General features: G+C 44.5%; 1 protein-coding gene across 2 annotated transcripts in view; it reads left to right on the top strand.

The window, feature by feature from the left end:
* The window catches only part of LOC136655753 (potassium voltage-gated channel subfamily KQT member 1-like), a 288,896-nt gene that overhangs the window by 54,098 nt on the left and 208,552 nt on the right, over positions 1-26,246 (top strand). The gene's annotated exons all lie outside the window — the stretch shown is intronic.

The following is a 26,246-nucleotide window of genomic DNA, read 5'->3' as shown; positions in this document are numbered from 1 at the left end:
GTCTATAAAAGGTCTTGCTCTAACTCAGCCCACAACTTGCGTCTGACAATTACGGCAGTGGTCGCAATGCTCCAGCAGTCTCCGATGGGCCACAGGCTCTTTGGAGAATGGGAATTCTCTGCGGGCCAAATTGGGGGTCCCCACGAGCTGCAAATGGCCTGCAGGCCAGGGTTTGCCCACCCCCATTCTAGACCAGCGATTTTTCAACAGGTGTGCCACAAATGTACAGTTGGCGCATTGGTGTACCATGAAAGGTCTGAAGATGTGCCACAGGAGTTGGAGCACAGTGGTTGAAAATCCCTTCTGGTTTCTATGGCCCTGTTTCTGTAACTGTCTGTAGTAACAAACTATCTGTCTCTTCTCCTCCACCGGCAACTCCCCTTTTGCAGCTCTGTTGGCGGAGGAAGAGAAACTATTTCTTACTATAGACAGCGACCCTAGAAACAGAACCACAGAACCCGGATGAGTCTCTCAAAAACCGTAGGTGACATTACAACAGGCAAAGAGCATAGAGGTCAGTGTGCCTGAGAAGAAAAGCTTTAAAAAAAGCTACTCACGACTCTAATCATCATCAAAATTGAGAAAACACTCGTGTATGTATATGTAATGGCTGCAGGTGGTCAAGAGGGTTTATTAAGAGATAGTTATATGTTGGAGCATCAGCTGCCACCAACATGAAATAAAATAGAAGTAAAAATGAATTTGTCCAAAAATTAAGAAATAAAACATAATGTCCCAATTAGGCTTTGAATGGGTCCCGAAATAAATAAGGAGGGGCCTGAAATAAATCACAACTGTAACCCAAAAGGAACAGGCTCTGAAGCTAATTTTTTTATGTCCCATATGTACATAATTTGTCTGGTCATTTACCTGGTCATATTTCAAAAGTGGAATTGATGTATTAGGAATTCTCCGTTCCAGATTTTGCACAGAGAACTGCAAGTACAATTCATTACAACTTTCGGTTCATTCTGTTTATTCATTTCTTCCACCCCCTACTCACACAATTTGAATTAATATGTATTCATTCATTTAAAAAAGCAATTTTGTTCTGATCATATTTATATCATCAAGGTTCTTTTTGTGTGGTTCAAGTGCACTTGTGTGCATGGATAAAACAGGCTTGATTGTAATATATATAATTAATTCAAGATTATTTTGTCAATATTCAGGAGCACATTTGTATCTCAATAAGAAAAATTCTGATTGAATCGTGCTTTCAGTCACATCAAGGTTACTTTTAGCAGTGTTTTTTTCAGTACACATTTGTGCAACGGTAATGTAAGATGAGGAAAAGATGCAAATCAAGGCTACACCGCAGTGTGCAAGCGGCTTCTTCCCCTTCCCTTTTGCCGCTAGGATTGCTCTGAAGGCGAGGGGCCATTTGCACTATGTGGTGAGGCTTCCTGCACAACTTAGTGCTTTGTACCCCCTCTAGCTACGCCACTGGGTGACCCAAATAAATAATAGAGAGATAAAGAATGGGGAAAATGCTGCATTCCCATACAAAACACAGGTATTGCAAATCATACTTATGCAATCTTGAAATGATTTGTAGGTGAAAATATGGATGATCTTGTGTACACCCCCGCTCACACCAAGGATCACTGCCTGAGAGTTCTGCCACCTCATTGTTTAGAGAAGGTTCTTTTCTAGATAGATTCCCTGAATACATTTGACAGTCCAGAAATATTCACAAAAATAATTGGAAAAATTTTGTGTATCCAATACTTATTCAGAACCAAATCCTATCCAATTTTCCAGTGCCAGTGCAGCCGTACCAGTGGGGCATGCACTGCATCCCGTGGTGGGGAGGCAGTCACAGAGTCCTCCTCAAGGTATGGGAATATTTGTTCCCTTACCTTGGGGCTGCATTGTGGCTGGACTGGTGCTAGAAAGTTGGATAGGATTGGGTCCTCATTCTCTCTCTCTCTCTCTCTCTCTCTCTCTCTCTCTTCCCCTCCCCCCATTGGTTGACCAAAACATAGCTACTGTCCTAGATTGCAACATTTGACCATTAGAGGGCACTCTATCATAATAAAATGGTGTTCTCCCCTCTGCTAGAGTTATTTTTCAACTTTTAGTGCATAAAGCATTAACTATTAAAACACCTGTGATAAATGTGCATTTCTGAGATAATAACTCACATAGCAAGTGAGTTAGCTTATCCTGGCAGTCTGATTTAATATTGCAAGGGTTAGGTTTGTTCCATCATGCTCTATAGCAGCACAGACATATTTTTGTACGAAGTGTCAATTTGTTCCATTGCATCCTTTTTTCTTTTTTTTTTAACCAAACTTAGAAATACACCAGAACCAGAACGTTTGGTGTCTTGCATACTACTGCTGCTTTAAAATGGGACATTAAAAATATATTTATGTAGACTATTTATATCCAATGTGCCCTCCTTAACCATGGAGGTTTGGTTCCAGATCTCCCCCCCCCCCCCCAGATAAGGAATTCCGCAGATGCAGGGATCCACTTCAGAAACTCACACAATTACTTACCTGGAGCCTCTGGAGGCCTTTCCTGGGTCTTACCAGGCAGCAACCCACTCTATTGGCCTCTATGGGCCTCAGAATGTCCTGCAGAAGCCTCTGGAAGCTTCTTCAGGCCATTCTAAGCTATTCTGAGTTTGCAGAGGCCAATAGAACGGGTTGCTGGGCTGGTTCAGTCCAGGAAAGGCCTCCAGAGATTCCAGGTAAGTAATTGCGGGAAACCTCTGGGGGTACCCATATGGACCCTCTTTATCCACATATAGTTAAATCTATGGATACAGGACCCACAGATGTGGAGGGTCCACTGTACTGCTTTTCAATAAAGTTTTCAGAGTGGATTACGTTAAAAAAAAAAGGAATGAGGAAATGGTCCTGCTCCCAGTGGGCTCACAGTCTTCAGAGAAACACAAGGGACTGAAAGACAGTAGAGAAAGGGAAGGTAAATGAAAGCAGGTAATGTTAAGGGGAAACGTAAGTGATGTAGTTACAGTAGCTTACTAGTCTTTGCCAGACTGATGGAGAGGGCATTGCTGCGTTGGTTCTGCTGCTGCATGATGGAAATGGCAGCAGGAAGAGACAATTCTTGGAGGGTTAGGAAAAAAGAAAATATTTCTTTACTCAGCGTGTGGTCAGTCTGTGAAACTCCTTGCTGCAGGATGTGGTGCTGGCGTCTAGCCTAGACGCCTTTAAAAGGGGATTGGACAAGTTTCTGGAGGAAAAATCCATTATGGGGTACAAGCCATGATGTGTATGCGCAACCTCCTGATTTTAGAAATGGGCTATGTCAGAATGCCAGCGCAAGGGAGGGCACCAGGATGAGGTCTCTTGTTATCTGGTGTGCTCCCTGGGGCATTTGGTGGGCCGCTGTGAGATACAGGAAGCTGGACTAGATGGGCCTATGGCCTGATCCAGTGGGGCTGTTCTTATGTTCTTAACTACAATTCCCAGGAAGGCTTGCAGGTCTCTTGTTGTCTGGTGTGCTCCCTGGGGCATTTGGTGGGCCGCTGTGAGATACAGGAAGCTGGACTAGATGGGCCTATGGCCTGATCCAGTGGGGCTGTTCTTATGTTCTTAACTACAATTCCCAGGAAGCCTTGCAGGTCTCTTGTTGTCTGGTGTGCTCCCTGGGGCATTTGGTGGGCCGCTGTGAGATACAGGAAGCTGGACTAGGTGGGCCTATGGCCTGATCCAGTGGGGCTGTTCTTATGTTCTTAACTACAATTCCCAGGAAGCCTTGCAGGTCTCTTGTTATCTGGTGTGCTCCCTGGGGCATTTGGTGGGCCGCTGTGAGATACAGGAAGCTGGACTAGATGAGCCTATGGCCTGATCCAGTGGGGCTGTTCTTATGTTCTTAACTACAATTCCCAGGAAGCCTTGCAGGTCTCTTGTTGTCTGGTGTGCTCCCTGGGGCATTTGGTGGGCCGCTGTGAGATACAGGAAGCTGGACTAGATGGGCCTATGGCCTGATCCAGTGGGGCTGTTCTTATGTTCTTAAGTTCTTAACTGTAGTTTGAGCATGTGAACATAAGAACTCAGTGTTAATACTGTGTGTTAATACTGTTTCAGCTCATGGTGCAAAGTTATGGGTATAACTCCACCCCACAAGGGAGCGTGTGGGACCCTGTCATGCCCTTGTTTTGCAACAGGGATGTATCCCCTCTTTATATATATGTGGATGTGCTGGTGTTCGCATGTACTTCAGTAATCCTTAAAATCCTGTTGTCAGGTAGGTGTGTAATATTGTCACCACAAAAGAAGAGCCATGAAAGATTCATAACCCCCAGTGTTCCTTTTGGTGAGAAAAGAACCTTGGCAAGGGGGTGGGAGAAGACTGAGTTTTGAGGACTTGGATCTTTGAAGCCAAATTCCTCCCCGTGCAGAATCCTTTTGTTTGGAAAAGAGAACTGATGCTGTTTTGTTTGTTTGCTTTAACTCTTGGGATGTACAACTTCGGTTCTAGACCCAAGTCTCATACACAAGTAGGGTGGCTCAGAGTAAGAATTCTGTTGTTCCAAGGCTAGCTCTTGCAAACTGCCCTCTGGTACCAAGTCTGTTCCCCAATAGCATGAGTGAAACACACGTGCACTAATATTTACAAAGGCCAGGTTTTGGCATTTGCAGCAAATTTTCCATCCAAAGCATTCAGAGTAAACATCAATAAAATCCTTGCCATAGATAGTCAATAACTCAGTGGTTCTCACACTAGAACCACTAGTGGTTAGCACCAGGACCCACTTTTTAGAATGAGAATCTGTCAGGACCCACTGGAAGAAATGTCATGATCAGAAGTGACATCATCAAGCAGGAACATTTTTAAAAAACCTAGGCTGCAGTCCTATCCACACTTACCCAGGAGTAAGTCCCATTGACTATCATTGTTAAAAGAATATACGTACATAGTAGCTTGTTAAAAATACAATTTCCCCAAATGCAGTCACATACTAATATATTAAAAATAAAATATTGAAATGAATGGGGAACCACCTGAAATTGGCTCGTGACCCACCTAGTGAGTCCTGACTCACAGTTTGAGAAGCACTGCAATAACTAATTGCACTTTGTCTCTCTTCAACCTTGAACTAATCCCAGGGCGAACACTCAGTTGAAGAAGACATTGAATAGTGAGGCCTCCGGAGCCACCTCTTTTGGAGTCAGCAACACAGCCTGGGCTGCTTAAGATGTGGGAAGTGTAGAGTCTGCATACTGTACTTATAAAGATCTGATAAATGATAAAATAATACTGTCCTGTAGGGACACTCGTTAATGGCCATCTGAGAAAAAGATTGTCTGAAAGTATGTAATTTATTATTAACTGGAAAAGGGAAAGCTAATGAAGACCTTTTCAAATAGCAATAGGTAAATTGTACAGGCATCAAAATCACAAAACCAAAGTGGATTGAATTTTTAAAACAGTAAATAGATTTTCATTAAATTCAACTGTTAAGGAGTTAATATAAGATTCGTCATCAATGGCACATGATACCAGAAATTATATGTATTCCCTACTCCCAGCACCCTCCTCCCTCCCTATAGCTCACTTTTCTCTGGAATACAACGCTAGCAATTGCTGCCGCCACTAAAGCTAAACACAGGCGGGGACTGCCTTTAAGATCTTCCCTCTCTCTCTCACACACGCGATGGGAGCCCTAGATTACCCAGAAGGTTTCCAAAAACAAAGGTTGTAGAAATGAGGCAACACAATCTCCACTGAGTCAACCAGATCAGACTGCACCAGTCTTTCGGTCAGAGTCAGGGTGAAGAGCCAAGATCCTTCAGCTTAACCTTTCATTCCCTTTGTCACTGTGCTATGCCTGCTCTCCAAAGGATTTAGAGTAGAGACCAAGGTAGTGGTGGTTCGACTGCGGTATCTAAAAAGCTGGTGTAAAAATGGGAAAAAAGAGTTTGTGATGAATGTATTGCTGGAGTCTTGTAATCGTTACTGGATGACATTTGGGTAGTACTGACTCAATAACTATAAGGCTAGACAAATCCTAGATCGTATCTTTTTAAATACTACAAGTTTTTCAGGACATGCGTTTTCTGCCTTAAATTTATATTTATCTTTATCTTTAGATAAAGATATTTATCTTTATCTAAATTTATAATATACAAAAGATATTAGGGTTTCTTTGAATTTAGAAGTTTGATATTTATTTCATGTGATACTATACTCCATACCTGTTTATTCAGTGGTTTTTTTAATTTTTCTTTTAGAGAAGAATTTAACTGTTACAGTTACTAAGCAGGTTTATACATGTAGCCTTCTTTACATAAAAGTAAGCAAATAAACTGGAGTCCAATTTGAAAGTAACCAGGCTACTGTTATGAGTTCATTATATGGGGTCTTTTATATGTTAATAAGTGTGTGCTTGATTTACGCATTTAGAGTTTTGCCACCAAGAGTAGGGCAAAAAGTTGCTTTCTTCAACTTTCTTTGTCAAACAAATGGTGAGTGCAGTTCATGCATTCATGATGTGACAGAGCAGTTAGGGGACATCCACTAAAATTGAGTGTTGGGAGAGTTAGGACAGACAAAAGAAAATATTTATTCTGTGGTTGGTCTGTGGAACTCCTTGCCACAGGATGTGGTGACGGCATCGGGCCTGGATGCCTTTAAAAGGGGATTGGACAAGTTTCTGGAGGAAAAATCCATAACGAGTTACAAGCCGTGTTGTGTATGTGCAACCTCCTGATTTTAGAAATGGGCTATGTCAGAATGCCAGATGCAGGAGAGGGCACCAGGATGAGGTCTCTTGTTATCAGGTGTGCTCCCTGGGGCATTTGGTGGGGCCACTGTGAGATACAGGAAGCTGGACTAGATGGGCCTATGGCCTAATCCAGTGGGGCTGTTCTTATGTTCTTAAGTTATTGTACACTTGAGATGAAAATGTCTGTTTCAGGATCCCCTTTGCCTGCATCCCATTACTCAACAATACATTTAGTGATGCTATCAGTGTGCTCTCCAGAAAAAACCTCTCCCTAATTGCTTAGCTGGTTGTTTGTATTGCTAAGGCAATTTATTTCTGGTCCCCGGGTCAGAATGAATGTTTCAGACTATTACAGTACAGAAAGCTTAGTGTATGTTCACTCAAGCCCACAATCATTGCATGCTGTGTTGCGTCCTGAGCCTTTCATTCCATGAGACTGTTTGACTTTGCAGTGTACTGCAATGGCATTTTTCATAAGTTACTGATACTTATCTCCTCTGGGTTTACTTTAGCAGGAGTGTGAATGACCAGATAGCAATGAGACTAGATAACTGTGATGGCGTATACTTAGTCAGCTGTCAGCAATATATTGTTTTATGTTCTCCCTTTCCCTGAGTGGTAGGACGTTTGAGGGAAGCCGTCTTTTAGGGTCAGTTTCCTTCTGGGAAGACGACAGTGGAAACTTATGGTGTGTTTTTGTGATATACTTATAAATAGATGCACTGAGTATAAAGGACCAGGCCAGCACTCAGACAGGTAGTGCTGGTCTGTAAAGTGGTATCAGTCCTTCAATGCAACTTTAGCAGCATTCTCCCAAAGGCTGTTCCATTCCAGCCAGTTGCAACACTTGGCTTTCTGTGCTCTTGGCTGGCCATAGTCAACTGCCTTACTGCCCCTCTCCAGAATACTGCACAAATCATGGCAGATAGATATCAAATGTTTTAGTAACTAACAGGCATCAGGCATCAATACTCATTTATTATTATATATTTACAGTGGTGTAGCTATAGGGGGTGCAAAGCAATAAGTTTAGCAGGGATCCTCACCACAGCATGCAAGCAGTCCCTCCCCCTCAGAACCATTCTGGGCCACCTGGGCCAACCATCCCCCACCTGGAATGGCTCTGAAGGGACATAAGAACAGCCCCACTGGATCAGGCCATAGGCCCATCTAGTCCAGCTTCCTGTATCTCACAGCGGCCCACCAAATGCCCCAGGGAGCAAACCTGATAACAAGAGACCTCATCCTGGTGCCCTCCCTTGGGAGGGAGGGAGAGAGGTCAGCTGCATGCCATGGTGAGGCTTCCTGCAAAATGTAGCACTTTGCACCCCCTCTAGCTATGCCACTGAATATGTATAAGCTGCTTTTCAACAAAATAAATGGCTCTGTGTCCCAAAATGGTTCATATTCTGAAAAGAAGCAGAAGAACATCAGCAATCAGGGTTATCCCTCTGTCTTTTCAGGACAGAAAAGACTCTGTCCTGAAGTGAATAGGGTTAGTTACTCTCCCCCTGCTAAATGTAAGAGAAGCATCACTTGAAATGTGCCTCTTTATCCAGTTAGCAGGTCTCTTAACAGCCCAATTTGACTGGGCTTTCGTGCTGGCGGAACTAGCATTGTTGTCTCTCCTGCTGTCTGCTGGAGCAAGTAAATCAGAGGGAGAAGCAAGCGGGAGTGTGGGGGAGTGTGGGTAGTATGGGGGCAGGGATGATGTGGGAGTGAATGGATCCAGCAGTGATAGTGCACACTGGATCCTATCCCCCTTTCCTGCAACCTCCCTGCCCCCTTTCTATTCTTGAATTTGTGCTAGAGTAATAGCTAGTGCAGGTCTGAGTAGACCCATTGCAGAGCAGAAGGCTTATAGATGTGTAAGGGAATTTAAATCCCCTTTTGCCTCTGAAACTTCCTGATCCACACACACCCCTGCTGGATACAGTGTGCCCATTTTTGGCATGTCTTCTAAAGTGGGAAAGGATAGGATTGGGCTCTTATTTAACTTTCTGTGCCCATTAAAGGATCATCCTTAGTTATTAGCTATATACCTTTTGGAGGTAGGAATCCTTGATGTAATTGCCTGCATACCGTATGGTTCCAGATTTGTTGGTGTTCAATAAAATCAGCTAGTTCAAAATCCGTCAAGCCATAGGTAGGCACTTATATGCATTGAAATTGAAGAAAGCTGCTATTCTGAACAGGCACTTAAAATCTTAATTTAAAGCTAGACCACCCGCTGCCTGTTGTCCTATCACTCATTGGCTTGCTGTACTGAAACCATGAGGAAATTTATAGTGTTCAGTTTAATAGCTTTGACCTTTCTCGTGCAGAGTAAATTAATATTAGATTACGAATATTCACTTTTCATGCATTAATCTAGACTTTAAAATCTAGATTTCGCGGAAGACGGTAATAAAGCAATACAGTGGGTTTCTTTCTTTCTTTCTTTCTTTCTTTCTTTCTTTCTTTCTTTCTTTCTTTCTTTCTTTCTTTCTTTCTTTCTTTCTTTCTTTCTTTCTTTCTTTCTTTCGAAACACCAAGTAAGTTGAAAGAAGACCGCATCAAAAACTGCCTAAATATAAACTTTCAAAAAGTTGAAGGTGATTCATGGTTCCCCAACGGCATCTTGTGGTGAATGGCCATTCGGTGGTCAGAGAGGTAACCTTTGGGCAGGCTTCAGAGTTTTACACCTTGAACCTTCTTTGAAGTGAACTTGGTTACCTAAAGTGTTCAAAGTAGATTTGGTCTAAATTCAGTTTTAAACAACTTGTTGAATACTTTAGGTAACCAAGTTCACTTCAGAGAAGGCTCAAGGTGTAAAACCTTGATTTCCTGTCTTATGACTCCTTTGGCAAACCATAAGATGTTTTAGGACATTCCTACGCTGTATACATAAACTCATTCCCTTTCCACTGGCAATCCTGGTGGATACTATTTCCTTGGGTATGCATTCCTCCAGGTTCTTTGCCACTCCGGTGAAGTTGTTAAGGGAATGGGGCTGGTCTTAATCTGTGGTGGCACCCACATAATGGAATGATGGTTAAACTAATATACATTTACAATGCAATAAATACCCTTGAATGTGCTGTGGTGCTTTTGAAATAGTTGCAAAGATCGTGCTGATTTAACTGCTGTAGCATATTAGAAATACTGCTGACAACCCACAACAGGATAGTTGTTATTTATACTAATGAATGAAAAATCAGAATTATGAGGCAGAACTCAGCTGTTAATATCTATTGAAATTTTAATATTCTGCACAAATACAATCTAGAGCTAACTTTAGGATTCTATTGAGTTCATGCTCATATTCTTATTTTGGAGTAGCTATCTCTACCTTGCCATAACAGGCATGCGTCACTTAATGCCGTTCTGCTTATCGACAGACCGAATATACGACTGTATGTGGTCAAAGCACCACAAAGAGGCTCTTAACGAGGCAGTCAGGTCTCCCGTAGCCTGCAGCAGAACGTCTGTTTACACAACAGAGAAGACACTCTTAATGCAAAGAAGAGGCAATTGATCTCCAGTAGTCTTGCAGCGAGCGTCTGGCAGGGAGTGTTTACACAACACAGGCACTAAATTGGAGTGAATGTTCGCTTAATGACTTAATTGCATAACAACAAGGATTGGAGAATGTATCCCTGTTGTTAAGTGTTGCACACTGTATTAGGAATATTTATTCAATTATTTGTGAATTTGTGCAAAAGTCAAATTACCCTAAAGCAGGAGTTCTCAAAGTGTGTGTGGTGACAGCTTAGAACAGGGGTGTCCAAAGGTTTTTGGCAGGAGGGTCACATCATCTCTCTGACACTGTGTCGGGGGCCAGGGAAAAAAAGAATTAATTTACATTTAAAATGTGAATAAATTTACATAAGTTTACTTAAATGAATATATTAAAGATGAACTTATATGTATGGATGAAGGTCTTCTAATAGCTCAAGGCCTATAAAAGTTCATGAATAAACCAAGGCTGGCCTTTCCTTTGCTGCCACTACTGCATCACAGATGTGAAACAGCAAGCAGTGGAGGAAGCCCTCATCCCACAGCTCACAGGAGAGGTCAAACAGTCGCCCTCATGCTGAGAGCAATTGCATCGGGCCATTGTGGGCTCTAGCAAATCTCCGGAGGGCCAAAGGCTCATTGGAGACTGGGGGCTCTCTGAGGGCCGAATTGGGAGTCCTTGAGGGCCACAAGTGGCCCCAGGGCCGAGTTTTGGGCATCCCTGCCTTAGAACATTTTTGCAGATGCACGGGGTACTGTGGAATGTCCCCGGTGGTCTCTCCTACCCGTTCCCCCAGGTGCCACCATCTTGGTTTTTGTGAAATCTCGCTAGATCCAAAATGGAGGCACCCAAATTTCACATGAGTGCCACCATCTTGAATCTCATGAAATGTTGTGAGACTGGGGCACTGCCATATTGGGTTCTTGTGAGATTTTATGAGGTCCATGATGGTGGTGCTGGCTGTGGTGGCTTCAGAGTCATCATGGCCCAGGTAAGTTAGGGAACCACTGTGTGAAAGGGGAAAAATGGATTTCTTGTATTAATTTTTCAACCTCTGACGTTGCTGTCAGTGCTACTGCCACCAATAATTCACTACATTGGGGTGGAAATCATTAACACTATTATAGCCCCTTTGGATGTTCTGCCATTGAGAGAGGTTAGGAACAGTGGCGGACCTCCCCAGCCCCTCACCCTGAGGCAAAAATCTGCAATGGCACCCCCTGCAGGCTGTTGCCACCTCCTTACCCAGAAATCTGCTCCTCCACTCACCTGGGGCTCACGGAGCCTCGCACAACCTGAGCCTGCATCGGGGAAACTCCCTGAGGCTTTCCCAACACTATAAACTGGGTTTACGGGAAACCGGAAGCACAGTTTCCGTCCCTGTCCGGAGCCTCAGAGAGGCTCAGAGAGGCTTCTGCAGGGTCCTATAGGCTCGTGCCTGGGGCATTTGCCCCATCAGACATAATGGGAGGTCTGCAACTTGTTAGGGAGATAGTGGCCAGAGATAGGGCTTTCTCGGCAGTGGCGCCTGTCCTATGGAATTCTCTCCCCTTTGAGTTGAGAACTGCTTCTTTCTGGTGAGACCTGTGGACCTTATTTCAAAATGCCTTTGGAGCTCAGTAGGGCAAATCTTCCCAAACTTGGGTGTCATGATGCCCCAGTCAGGGAAGCCTGGTTGCTGTCCTCTTAGGGGCGTGGGGTGATGACAGCAGCATCAGCACTTCCATGTTCGCACTGGTGCCAGGGAAAAAAGGTGTTTTTTTTACACGTACTAGGGTCCCTTGTTCAGCTGAAGCTCTACCATGGTGAATACTTAGCCTGTTTGTCTCTCAAAGATAAAAGACCTTTTTAACAGGTCTGGGAGTTGCTTTTTGATTATTATAATAGTGCTGCTGTTTCATTTACTGTAACTTTGAAATCAAATAGTAACAAGGAACTTGGAGAAACAGGGTAGCTGGTCTTCAATAGAACTTCATTTTTTATCTCTGGGTTTGGAACATTTCTGAAAAGTACATTGTGGCCCCGGTTAAAATAGCTGTACTGGGAGCATCTAATTAGAGTCTCTGAGATCACCAACCAAAACACTTCCAATTTTTTTTGCACTGTGTAATAGGCAAAGAATGTGGTGATATCATGGTGTCATGGTGATTATGCCAAGTGACATACAGTGTTTCTTCCTTGTACTGAAATGTTTTTATTTTTTATGTGTTGTTTTTTTTCAAAAGGGGAAAAAAAAAGAGGCCTAGTACTTGCTGGTGCTTGCTGAGCTGAAACAGCGGATTTGGATATGAACAGTGGCATAGCTAGAGGGGGTGCAAAGCACTAAGTCTTGCAGGGAGCTCCACTGCCCAGCATGCAAGGGGCCCCTCCTTCTCGCCTTCGGAGCCATTCCGGGCAGTGGGAGCAAAACAGAGGCTAATGCAGGATGGAGCGCATGGGCAGACAAGGCTTCAAAGGGAAAGGGAGGGGCCCCTTAGTGCTTTGCACCCCCCTCTAGCTACGCCACTGAATGTGGAAACGTCATTGAGTTGCGTTTTGGTTGTTCAAGAAAAGCCAAGTCTGAAGACAGACAACAGTTTTTAAGAAAGCTGAAAGAAGTTTGAGAGAAATGCTGAGGCTAAAGGGGAAGTGCGTACACCCAGGGAGCAAACCCCAACAGCTTTGTCAGCCTTCTGAAACAAAACAAGCAAAACCTGTTGAGAGAGGCGATAGTGGAATGCGTGTGCACCTTGAGTTGCTAGTCCTTTTCCTGCTATGATCCTGGACGCGGCTCTGGGCCACAGCTGCAAAGGGGAAGCCATTTCCTCACAACAATAGGGCTCTTTGAAGGGAATGGCAGGCGAGTTATAAATGGAATATCAAACAGTGTTGTTTTCTACGTAAAGGGCAAGTGTGTAGTTTGTGGCTGAACTGTTCTCCCTCTGCCAGGATTGTTTCTGCTCTTCCTCCAAGGATCTCAAAACAACATACAGCATACTCTCACTATACAATGGTCATCTATTCCAGGGACACTAACATTAAAACATAACATTAAAAAGGTGGCAGAGCAGCTTTTAAACTGATCCCTGGGGGAAGGCCGACAGGAGCCGAGGAGCATCCGGTTCGGGACTCCTCATCCCTATGGGATGAGGATGGGGAGGTTAGAGAACAACAAGACAAAGGCAGGGTAGGAGAAGAAATTGGGCAAGGTAGCGTGATGGGATGTGATAGACGGTTTGGCACACTGAGAGGATGCGGGGACAAAGGAGCGAATAAGCAGCCCATCCTGAGGCATTCCGTGTACAAATGCTTTTATGCGAATGCCCGAAGTCTACGAGCAAAGGTGGGAGAACTGGAATGTCTGGTGACAAGGGAAAACATTGACATAGTGGGCATAACGGAAACCTGGTGGAATGCGGAGAATCAGTGGGATACCACAATCCCAGGCTATAAACTCTACAGGAGGGACAGGCAGGGGCGTGTTGGAGGTGGGGTGGCCCTTTATGTTAAGGAAGGGATAGAATCCAGCAAAGTAGAGATTGAAGGTGGGTCCGACTCCACTGTAGAATCTCTGTGGGTTAAATTACCAGGCTTGTGCAGAGATGTAATACTGGGGGCGTGCTATCGTCCTCCAGACCAGAAATCGGATGGGGACCTTGAAATGAGGAAACAGATCAGGGAGGTGACAAGGAGGGACAGGGTTGTAATCATGGGGGACTTCAATTATCCTCATATTGACTGGGTCAATTTGTGTTCTGGTCACGATAAGGAAACCGGATTTCTTGACATGCTAAATGACTGTGGCTTAGAGCAGCTAGTCACGGAGCCCACCAGAGGACAGGTGACTCTGGATTTAATATTGTGCGGTACGCAGGACCTGGTTAGAGATGTAAACGTTACTGAGCCATTGGGGAACAGTGATCATGCTACGATCCGTTTTGACGTGCACGTTGGGGGAAGAATACCAGGCAAATCTCTAACAAAAACCCTTGACTTCCGACGGGCGGACTTCCCCCAGATGAGGAGGCTGGTTAGGAGGAGGTTGAAAGGGAGGGTAAAAAGAGTCCAATCTCTCCAGAGTGCATGGAGGCTGCTTAAAACAACAGTAATAGAGGCCCAGCAGAGGTGTATACCGCAAAGAAAGAAGGGTTCCACTAAATCCAGGAGAGTGCCCGCATGGCTAACCAGCCAAGTTAGAGAGGCTGTGAAGGGCAAGGAAGCTTCCTTCCATAAATGGAAGTCTTGCCCTAATGAGGAGAATAAAAAGGGACATAAACTGTGGCAAAAGAAATGTAAGAAGGTGATACGGGAGGCCAAGCAAGACTATGAGGAACGCATGGCCAGCAACATTAAGGGGAATAATAAAAGCTTCTTCAAATATGTTAGAAGCAGGAAACCCGCCAGAGAAGCGGTTGGCCCTCTGGATGGTGAGGGAGGTAAAGGGGAGATAAAAGGCAACTTAGAGATGGCAGAGAAATTAAATGAGTTCTTTGCATCTGTCTTCACGGCTGAAGACCTCGGGCAGATACCGCTGCCCGAACGGCCCCTCCTGACCGAGGAGTTAAGTCAGATAGAGGTTAAAAGAGAAGATGTTTCAGACCTCATTGATAAATTAAAGATCAATAAGTCACCGGGCCCTGATGGCATCCACCCAAGAATTATTAAGGAATTGAAGAATGAAGTTGCAGATCTCTTGACTAAGGTATGCAACTTGTCCCTCAAAACGGCCATGGTGCCAGAAGATTGGAGGATAGCAAATGTCACGCCTATTTTTAAAAAGGGAAAGAGGGGGGACCCGGGAAACTATAGGCCGGTCAGCCTAACATCCATACTGGGTAAGATGGTGGAATGCCTCATCAAAGATAGGATCTCAAAACACATAGATGAACAGGCCTTGCTGAGGGAGAGTCAGCATGGCTTCTGTAAGGGTAAGTCTTGCCTCACGAACCTTATAGAATTCTTTGAAAAGGTCAATAGGCATGTGGATTTGGGAGAACCCGTGGACATTATATGTCTGGACTTTCAGAAGGCGTTTGACACAGTCCCTCACCAAAGGCTACTGAAAAAACTCCACAGTCAGGGAATTAGAGGACAGGTCCTCTCATGGATTGAGAACTGGTTGGAGGCCAGGAAGCAGAGAGTGGGTGTCAATGGGCAATTTTCACAATGGAGAGAGGTGAAAAGTGGTGTGCCCCAAGGATCTGTCCTGGGACCGGTGCTTTTCAACCTCTTCATAAATGACCTGGAGACAGGGTTGAGCAGTGAAGTGGCTAAGTTTGCAGACGACACCAAACTTTTCCGAGTGGTGAAGACCAGAAGTGATTGTGAGGAGCTCCAGAAGGATCTCTCCAGACTGGCAGAATGGGCAGCAAAATGGCAGATGCGCTTCAATGTCAGTAAGTGTAAAGTCATGCACATTGGGGCAAAAAATCAAAACTTTAGATATAGGCTGATGGGTTCTGAGCTGTCTGTGACAGATCAGGAGAGAGATCTTGGGGTGGTGGTGGACAGGTCGATGAAAGTGTCGACCCAATGTGCGACGGCAGTGAAGAAGGCCAATTCTATGCTTGGGATCATTAAGAAGGGTATTGAGAACAAAACGGCTAGTATTATAATGCCGTTGTACAAATCTATGGTAAGGCCACACCTAGAGTATTGTGTCCAGTTCTGGTCGCCGCATCTCAAAAAAGACATAGTGGAAATAGAAAAGCTGCAAAAGAGAGCGACTAAGATGATTACGGGGCTGGGGCACCTTCCTTATGATGAAAGGCTACGGCGTTTGGGCCTCTTCAGCCTAGAAAAGAGACGCCTGAGGGGGGACATGATTGAGACTTACAAAATTATGCAGGGGATGGACAGAGTGGATAGGGAGATGCTCTTTACACTCTCACATAATACCAGAACCAGGGGACATCCACTAAAATTGAGTGTTGGGCGGGTTAGGACAGACAAAAGAAAATATTTCTTTACTCGGCGTGTGGTCGGTCTGTGGAACTCCTTGCCACAGGATGTGGTGCTGGCATCTAGCCTAGACGCCTTTAAAAGGGGATTGGACAAGTTTCTGGAGGAAAAATCCATTACGGGGTACAAGCCATGATGTGTATGCGCAACCTCCTGATTTTTGAAATGGGCTATGTCAGAATGCCAGATGCAAGGGAGGGCACCAGGTTGCAGGTCTCTTGTTGTCTTGTGTGCTCCCTGGGGCATTTGGTGGGCCGCTGTGAGATACAGGAAGTTGGACTAGATGGGCCTATGGCCTGATCCAGTGGGGCTGTTCTTATGTTCTTATGACACCACTGTCATGTGAAAATGTGTTGCATGAACTCAGAATGCATTGCTGTTTTGTTTACTCATTTCAAGACGTCAGTCACTGAAGTTCGTACCACAATACTCAACTATTTCTCTCTCTAGAAGGGAGGTTGAAAAGGTGCCTACTGCATTCTTTAGGAGCCATGGTGATCAGATTACACAATGTTGTAATTACAAACACAAATTACTAGGCTGTGTACTTCTCTCAGTACAGATGGACATGAGGTTAAGTGCTACTATTGGCTGAGATGCTGCCAAACAATTGTTTTTTCATCGCTGAGAGCCCATTCCTTACTTGGAAGTAAGGTCTGTTAGGGTCAATGGGGCTTACTCCCAGGCAAGTGTGGATAGGACTGCAGCTTGATTGTCTTATCCATAACCCACAAAGTACTGTGAATGGCACTCATGAACCCATTGTGCAGTGAACCTTGTTTTATTATGGCGAGTTCATCATAAAGTGATTTGATTGTAAAATGAACCCATTGTAAAGTGAGGGCCCACAGTAAATGATATCACATTTTATCTCCTCAGAAACCTGTTTAAAGTTGGTAACTGATTTAGAGCACAATCCTATCTTGTGTTGGAACAGGCAGGTCAGGAGGCCTGCTCTGTGCCCAGCGCAAGAAATGCTTCCCCTTACCCCCAGGCAAGCCACGAGTGCCCCAATTGGTCTCCTCGGACCCGCGCCACCTCAGGAGGTGGCACAAGTTCGAGGAGAACGGAGCGGCTTAGAGCCACTCCACGCTGCTTGGGAAAAGGGGATGGGATCCAGCATAACTGCCAGGTCCCAGCCCTGGTTCCCACTTCCTGCCCTCCCTCCCGCCCCCTGGAACGTCCTCCCCCATCCCAAAATACCTCCCTCCCGCCTCCTCCCTGCCTCCTCCCCTCCTTCTGCAGACCCCTGCATTGGCCAAGCTCATCCATCACAACCCTCCCTCTCCAAGTTGGTGCGGAGGCTGGATGTGCACGTTTGTGACTTGCGTTGGCCTAACAGGGAGTTAGGATTGCGCATTTAAAGTCACACAGTGAGCTTTAGTGGCATAACTAAGGGGGAGTGGAGGGTCTGTTGCCCTGGGTGCCCCTCACCTGGGCAGGATGACAGGAGGTGCCTTTTTGAGGCCTTGGGAGGCTGTGTGCGGTCTCCCTGAGCCTCAGAGGGCCTGCTGGAGGAGTTAGAAAGGCACTTCCTGTTTTCTTTAAAACTTCCAGTTTAAAGAAATCAGGAAGTGCTTTTCTAAGGCCTTCTGGAGGGGTGTTAAAAATGTTGTGCCCTCGGGTATTAGATGGCATAGCTACATTGCTGGTGAGCTTCATAGCTAAGTGAGGAATCAACCCCAGATCTCCTTTGTCCCGGACATAGTCTCTCCACTATTCTTTACTGGTTCTCAAAAAGTATGGCTGGTGGATAATCTGAATCGTATGTTATAAACAAGAATTGTGACTTTGCACTTCACAAGAGACCTCTCCAAGTCTCCAAGATTTGCATAATCATGATTCATGCTGCATAGTGAACAGTTTGGACAGCTTGGTTACCACGATCCTCATGAAAGAGGGGGAAAAGGAGAACCCCTCCCTTACACACACACACACACACACACACACACACACACACACACAACTGTGTGAACTGACTGTTTAAATTCCAGACCCCTCTTATGAGCAGGTCCTTTTTAAAAAAAAAAAAAAAAATTTCTTCTGCGTACAAGAAGTTCTGCTGTTTTTTCTGCTTTGGCTTTTTTTTTGCAAATATGGTGCTGGTTAAAACCAAAATCCTCTGAGATGAACTGAAAAATATGAACACAGAGAGCAGGAATGGAGTGTGTGAGGCTCTTTTCGTGCAAATGCAGCAGAAGTCCTGAATGAGTTATTTTTAGCTGTTTGTTTTCCTCCAAGGCACAGATAAATGAAATCAGCTGTGAGAGACAAGATTTCACTAGCGTGTAAGGGACTGATAAAATACAGAACCAACAAACGAACCCAGAATGTTTCAGGGAGACGAAAGATACAGTAAAAGTACAATAATATAATTCCTCTTGAAGAAAACAAATAAGAAAAACCCCAAGGGGCTGGGATTGAAGTATGTCATCACAAATTCTCATTAAGTACAGCTAGTTGAAGATTATACAGCCTCATGTTAGCTATAAAAATGCAAGGGTAGGGAATGTTGGAGTTGCAGGAAGGGGGGGGACAGAGGTTGTGGATTTAAGCTGTCTTAAGAGCTTTGAATGTTGTTCTTGGGGCTCATAAGCATAGTTCAAATTTCAGGAACTAGGTGCCTGGGTTACGTTTTCAGTTAGGCAAAGTGATAGTTGTGAGTGATCCTTCTGGTATTTTCAATCAGTGTTTTTTCAAACAATGTTCTCATGAGTCCTGGTCAGTGGCATACCTACGAGTAGAAGGGGTGCAAAGCACTATGTTTTACAGGGAGCCTCACCAGAGTGTGCAAGTGGTCCTCCCCTTCAGAGCCAGGTGTATGCCTCCGTTTTGCTCCCACCGCCTGGAATGTCTCCAAAGGGGAGGCAGAGGGGCCCCTTGCAAAACCTTGCACCCCCTCTAGCTATGCCACTGGTCTTGGGGATGGGGATTCACATTATCTCTAACAGCAGACAAACTTTCTTGACAACATCTTGTCCACTACTACCAATCTTTCCCTGCAATGTGAAAGGATAGGTGAGAGTCAATGTGTTCTGGCAAGCACTCTCAGTCCTGCCAAGGTGATAATGAGGCTCAGAAGATCTGTCCTGTGTTGTTTGTGGACCGTGTGTGTCCATCCTAGAGCATGTCCAATGGTCCTCTGTCTTGGGAGGGGTTCTGTGGCAGAGGGCCAGGCCCACCATCAAGAAACCCATGTGGAAAGGATTCTGGAAGCTGGGAATGTTGAAAAACAGTCATCAAGTTTCAGGAGGTCCTGGATCTCCATCTGAAAATCTGGTGTCATACATCAGTGGCTAACTATTACTTCCCGCCCTCATGCTGACACGTGAAAGGGTGCTCGAGCTAGGTGTGCTGTTTCAGCATTTCTATTTTTACCTGTACATGCTGCCACATACCTTTCAAGGACCATTGCCTGCAGTGCAGTCAGCACTAATGGTTTCTTGCCTCATGAGGTGATAAGAACATAAGAACAGCCTGGATCAGGCTGTAGGCCCATCTAGTCCAGCTTCCCGTATCTCACAGCGGCCCGCCAAATGCCCCAGGGAGCAAACCAGACAACAAGAGACCTGCATCCTAGTGCCCGCCCTTGCATCTGACATAGCCCATTTCTAAAATCAGGAGGATAAGAACATAAAAACAACGTAATAATAAGGTGGGTGAAAGCAGTTTTATTTTTTCACTGGTTTCCGTGTTTTCCAAAGTTTAGAACTGCAGAAAGCGGAGTTATGTGTTTTTATTTCAAAGGCACATTTTTATAAAGTATCATTATACAGGTTGCAGCCTATTTATCCACGGATTTTTTATCTGCGGATTTGCCTCAACACGAATGGGATGGGGGTACTGAAAGTCACACTCACCTTTGCCTCCTACGCCCTGTACTGGCCCCGTTTCCAGGCAGCCCAAAACACTACAAAAGGGCTCCACCTTGCCCAGGCAGGGAATAGCCCTGGAGCCCCGGAAGAGGTTCCCCTTGTGAAGGAACAGTAACATTCTTGGAGCCCCTGAGCCAGCAAAGAGGCTGAAGAGGGGGGCGGAAAACCCTGCACAACCAGAACACGTGCAGCAAGGTAGAGCTCTCTCTCACTCACACACACTCACACAGGGGCAGGTGTGGTAGCAACAGAGGGGATTGCTTTAAAAACCCAGGGTTTTCTGAGTTCCTGGTGGGATACCCCAGCACTGTGTCTGGGCATAACATGGAACTCTATTATTTGTTTTTGGGAATAGGCACCATCCCCCAGCCTGTGGTAGTTTTGAACTGTGTATAGAATGTTACCGAGTGAGTGTGAAGGGCACCTATTTGCTAGTATCAGCATAGCAAATGTAATATCCACAACTCCTTTGAGTTTTTGCTCTCCAAAATGGAAGTCATGCATATATGTGGCATCTCTGTATAAGACTTTGTGAGCATGGTTTTCTGCTAACCAACACTGAGAACCAGGTACACATAAATCCTGCCCTGCCTTCAGTGGTGAGATACTCTGTTTCCTTAAGATAAAGGTTTTCCTTAAGGTAAAGCCAGGAAGAAGTAGGGGAGGAACCTGAAAACATGTGAGATTTCAGTGCAGTGTTTCCATGTGGCCTGCCAAATAATTGGACTCTTTCCCTTCCTTCCACCACTTTGCAACAAATATGCTATTTTCATGTGGTGTTGCCATTAGCTTAGGCTGATGAGAGATTGTATTGCTTTGGAGTCAGTGTGTGCCTTCATGGATGAAACTATGCATTGAATGGTCTTGGCATTGGATTCTGATAATCTGGTCGTAAGGGGTAATGCAACAATCTCATTGAGTGGAAGATGAGCTGTCATAATAGAAAACAGATTGCTGAATCCCCTGCATCTCTCTAGCATTTAGCTCTTTATTACCTGTATTTAACATTCCTCTTAAATGTAAAACAGTGACCTAAGTCATGGGGGGAAAAAACCCAAAAAACATGTGGTTGGATAAGTAGTGAAGCCTTTTTCTGTGAGTAACTGAACAAGATGGAGCTGATCTTACATGGTCTTTAGAAGCAACTGTTCAAGCAGATTCTGTCTTGTCTTACCTTCCCAGTCACATCCCTGTTCCATATTCTGTTTTTCAACACACAGATCTGCTAAGTTAGACCAAGTCATTGTGGGTTTATGTGCATGCCAGCCAGAATGGGGTGGCATAGCAGGATCAATGTGGGAAGCTAAGGATAAGCAGGCACGGAATTGGCAAACACGCCAGACAAGATTCAGGAAGATTTAGGAAAGGCAGCCAGTGGGTTCTAGACTTGGCTGAGGAGCTCTGAGTAGATGCTGTTGACCTAGCAGCCTCCTCTTCCTCCTTCATTTGGCAGGGGCTGATGGGAGACTGGAGCCAGAGAAAGCAGGGAAGCTCCAGCGGCCTCAAGTCAGCTGTGCCAAAGCCAAGGCACAATTGAGAATATATTCCTGACACTGAGTGACAATAGCAGTGGGATTTGTGATGGGGAACCTTTCAGGATGAACTGGGCAGAATCGGGTGTTGGACTATAGAGCTGCTCTCTAGTTAAGGTGAGTGGCTTTTTCAGCATTCTATCGTTTTAAAGCCTGGAATCTGAGTCATTATAAAATAAGACAGTTTGTCCCATCAGCTGACACAAGTAATCTACTGCTTGTCAGATGTAATGTGAGCGAAACGTTGACAATTCTGTGGAAGAATCTCTGTCGTAGCAGTTGTCAGAGTTTGCTTTGAACTATGTACAATATTCCGTGTGCAGTTTGCAGCCCTTTTTGTGTCCACCTCCAACGTGTCTCAACTTCCACCTTTAGGCAGTTCAGAGTGTGCCAGAGATTCAGGGTACGCAAGGGGACGGCTTTTACTGGTTATGCGAAAACCTTTTCTGTATTTCTGTGAGATTCCAAAGTCCCCACTTAAAAGCAATCATTTACTTTAACAAAGGGCAGGTAGTGCAACTCGTGGCCATTTGACAGATTGAGGTTTCCTTGGTAGAACTTGCTTCCTAAAACATAAATAGCCATTGCTAGAGGAAGCAGGCCAAAGTAGTGTGTGTTTGTAGACAGGGTCGGGAGGGGAGCAGGTTGTGCGACATGCTGCTGCTCATGTTGTTGGCATGCTGCAAAGCTGTGCATACGATGTGTTGCTGTGTGTATTCAGGTGTGATGTGCTGTTGCATGTTTTGGATATGACAATCTGAATAACTAATGGGAAGTGGTGGGAGTTGAATTCACATCCGTTGTCATGCCATGTGCTTTTCTCTTAGCCCTCATAACTTGACCATCTGAGCTAAGCTGGGGAAGACTTATTAGGGGCAACATGGCAATAAAATGGAGGCAATAAAATTCAACTGTGTTCACCGGTGCACTTCTTTCAGAGTTAAAATGATCCCAACTTTTCAATTTACATGTGAACAGGACAAGTACATGAACAACAGGCAAGGCCACTATAACCACATTTTAGTTTGGAACAGCATGGCAACCTTGGGTGACCTAGAACTTTAATAATATGCATGCATCTGAACCATGGCCCTGGTATCAGTGTAATTCAAGACTGAATTGCTCTAAACGTAAGGAGTTATTTTATTAGATGTAGCAACATAAGTCAGATACAGCATGGACTTGTGGTCCAAGCCTGATTTTGGAAGAAGACCTACTGACCACTGACTTAATTGACTGTTGGTGGCCGTGGTGTAGCTAGAAGGGGGGCAAAGCACTAAGTTTTGCAGGGACCTTCAACGCAGCGTGCAAGTGGTCCCTCGGAGCATTTACCTCCGTTTTGCTTCCACTGCCTGGAATGGCTCTGAAAGGATGGGGGAGGGGCCATCTGAATGCTGTGATGAGGCTCCCTGCAAAACTTAGTGCTTTGCACACCCTCTACCTACACTACTTTTTGACAGCTACATAGTTGGGTAAAGAGAATGAATACAGTTCTACCACTTGAAGACATAGTATGAGCTGCAACCAGTACTGCAATTTTGGTGGTGTGCTTCTTCAATGGCATGAACTAATTAGATGTCACCACAGTTCCCAACACTGCATAAGAGATGAACAAGGGAAATGTAAAGAACCTTTTTATCAATGCTATTATCACAATTTTGGAACAAGAACACGACATTCCGAAAGGTGCTAGACTTATGAACTGTACAAATTGTTCTCTAGCCGCAGAGTGCACATTGAAGACTTCATGGTGCTAAGGAACATCTTATGATTTCTCACTAATCAGCTTTAAACAAAAATCCAATATTATATCTATTGTAACTTCTGTTTGTTTCAATAGCTGTTTGCATGAGGTGCTCAGAATTTGAAACAATAAAACATCCTTCTAAGTACATTTCTGTACCTATAAACAATCCTTGTGCTTTAGCCCTTCTTTATGATGGTCAAAGTGTTTAATCATACATATGGATTAACACAAGGCCTGTCTTCAAATATTATTTACTTATTTAGTGATACATAAGCAATAAGAACTAATGTTTTTATTAAGCAATAGGTCTTCTCCATCGTGATCCTGCACATAGGGAAATCACCATCCTCCAGATGTGGTCTGCACATCCCAGGGGGTTGAATGGATAGAACAGGATGGGCTCCGGGCACCCTCTCTTAACTCTGGATAGTTGCACAGTGTAGCACAAGAGGCTGTGAACTTCCTGGAAACAGATTATGAAATGAGGTAACTTGACTGCTGCTGTCAGTCTCATGCGATACAGAGCAGAGGTAGAGGGACCAAAAAAGACTTTTACATTAAGCGCCTGGCTATGTCTAAGGAGCATTCCATAACGGGCAGAGGTAATGCAATCAGGAGAGCCTCAGGAATCAGCCAGGTTGGACACTGACCAAGGCCTCACACTTACCAAAGAACGCACGAGGCTGGACTAACCCCTGAATCCCCTAGGCTATCTCTGAATCCAAGCACAAGAATGGCAGCAGGATGAAGGCTGCCTTGTGTGTTCCCTGAGGTATCTGGTGCAAGATACAGGAAGCTGGACCAGAGGGGCCCTGAGCCTAATCCAGCAGGGCTCTTTTTAGGTTGCTATGGAACCCACAGATATGGGGGGGGATGCCTGTACCTCATTACATCTGGCCTGAATTGCCCAACAATCACTTTCATTGACTGACCCCAGTTCTCTACATAATATAGCACTGTGCATACCCAGTTCTCCTTAAATGAGCACTGTTGGCTGGTGGCAGACATTGATCTGCTAGATTCACCCTGCTTGTGAAATGGAGAGAAACGATTTTGCCGTTCAGATGTAACCAGGGAAGGAAGCAGCAATCAGAGTTTTTGCAACTGACTAGCAAAAAAGCAGCCTTGGATGGGTTATCTGGTAGTGCATACTGTTTGCTTTGGGGAGAATTGACACTCTGTCCAGTTCCTTGTCTGATTTTTATGTTAAACTTGTAAACAAATAACTGCAAAAACACCACAAGACTCCAGGACACTGTCCTTACATGGAAACTGACCTTGTAAAAGACTTACTTCTGGAACTGCCTGCCACCCTGGGGTGTGGAGAGAATTGAGAAGTATATTTACTATAAAGACATTTTAAAAATATAGGATATAGTTTGGAGCACGAATAATACAATTTCTTCATAAACAGAGGAACATCTTTGCCATCTTTCACCACATGCATGTGATTCTGAAACGATGTGAGTCTCTGGCCCCAGCTTTCTCTTTTGTAAAAGTTCTCATTCATTTCTGAAGAACAGTTTGGGGAGGGGCTTTTCATTGTGTGCAGCTTTTGACATTTTCATTTCTCGTGCACTTGAATTCCCTTCTGAGAGCACACAGGCAAATAAAGCAATATGTGTTTATTCGGATGCTTGTGATGTAACCACATTTTATCAAGATACACACATGTCTAACTTGTGTGCAGTCATGAATCATTGCTGTTGTCCTCTATTCCCTTCTTCTCCTTCATAAGTATGTAAGACTTGCCTCGCTGGGTCAGATCAAACAGTTCCCGAATCCCAGCTAATTCAGTGTTTTGTTTCCAAAAGCAGCTAGTCTGGTGCTTCATAGAAGTATTTAAAAGCAGTGTAAGAAATATAGAAGATTTCATAAAATATATGTAATAAAGAATCAGATACACGCATTTTATACAATTTTATGCCAATTGTAGATCAGTCACACAGTAATTTTTCCTATATCATGTTAAACCCTTAACAGAATTTCTGAGTTATGCATCCTAATTCCCATCCTCTCTTATTATTATCCTCTCTTATTATTGTTTCTGTAAGAAGCACCAGAGAAAAAGAGGAAAGATAGAGGGGGGAAGAAAGTGGGAGGAAATTATAGAAGGTGAAAAGATTGCCTACATTAATTTAAATGTAGAGTGCAATTCAATTTTGTCTAAGCATATCTCGTTAAATACACTATGAGCACAATCCTAACCAACTTTTCAGCACTGGCATAGCTGTGCCAGTGGGGCATGTACTGCATTCTGCAGTTGGGCGGCAGTCATGGAGGCCTCCTCAAGGGCTGGCAATGTTTGTTCCCTTACCTAGAAGTTGCATTACCCTTATGTCGGTGCTGGAAAGTAGGTTAGGATTGCGCCCTATATTGATTAAAAAACGCGATCCCTGTTTGCCTTCTTGACAAACAATATATCACAAACTTACTAAGGCTTTTGTTGTTGGATGAGTTTAAAACATAATTTAACATGTTCCTTGAGTCTTTAAACCACGGATTAAAACACATTATAGGATCTAGTCCCAATGATTCACTTTCAGTTGAAAGTGAACTGTTGGGACTACATCCTACAATGTGTTTTAATTTGTGGCTTAAAGACTCGAGCAACATGTTAAATTATGTTTTAAACAATATAGTACGTTTTCAGAAATGGCTTGCTCAGAATGTTTAACCACTATGCCTGCAGTTTTCAAACTCTCAGGGAGTTTGAGGACCGCAGTCGGTCCTTGCAGGGGAGGGGGAAGGCAGCGACACAATCCCAGGATTGCGTCACTAAGGGGGCTGTAGGGACTGGGATGCACTCACCAGTCCCTGCAGCAGCCTGTCGGGGATGTGGTGAGCCCTGCATGAGCATCTGCAGGGCTCCCCAGCCTTCTAAAAGTGGAAGCGAAGTGATGGTGATCGCGATCGCTCCACTTTCATTTTTGGAACATTTGAACAG

The sequence above is a fragment of the Tiliqua scincoides genome, chromosome 6 (assembly GCF_035046505.1).
Source record: "Tiliqua scincoides isolate rTilSci1 chromosome 6, rTilSci1.hap2, whole genome shotgun sequence".
NCBI classification, from domain to species: domain Eukaryota; kingdom Metazoa; phylum Chordata; class Lepidosauria; order Squamata; family Scincidae; genus Tiliqua; species Tiliqua scincoides.
The sequence above is the reverse complement of the archived record's forward strand: the minus strand, read 5'-3'. Positions and strand labels throughout refer to the sequence as shown.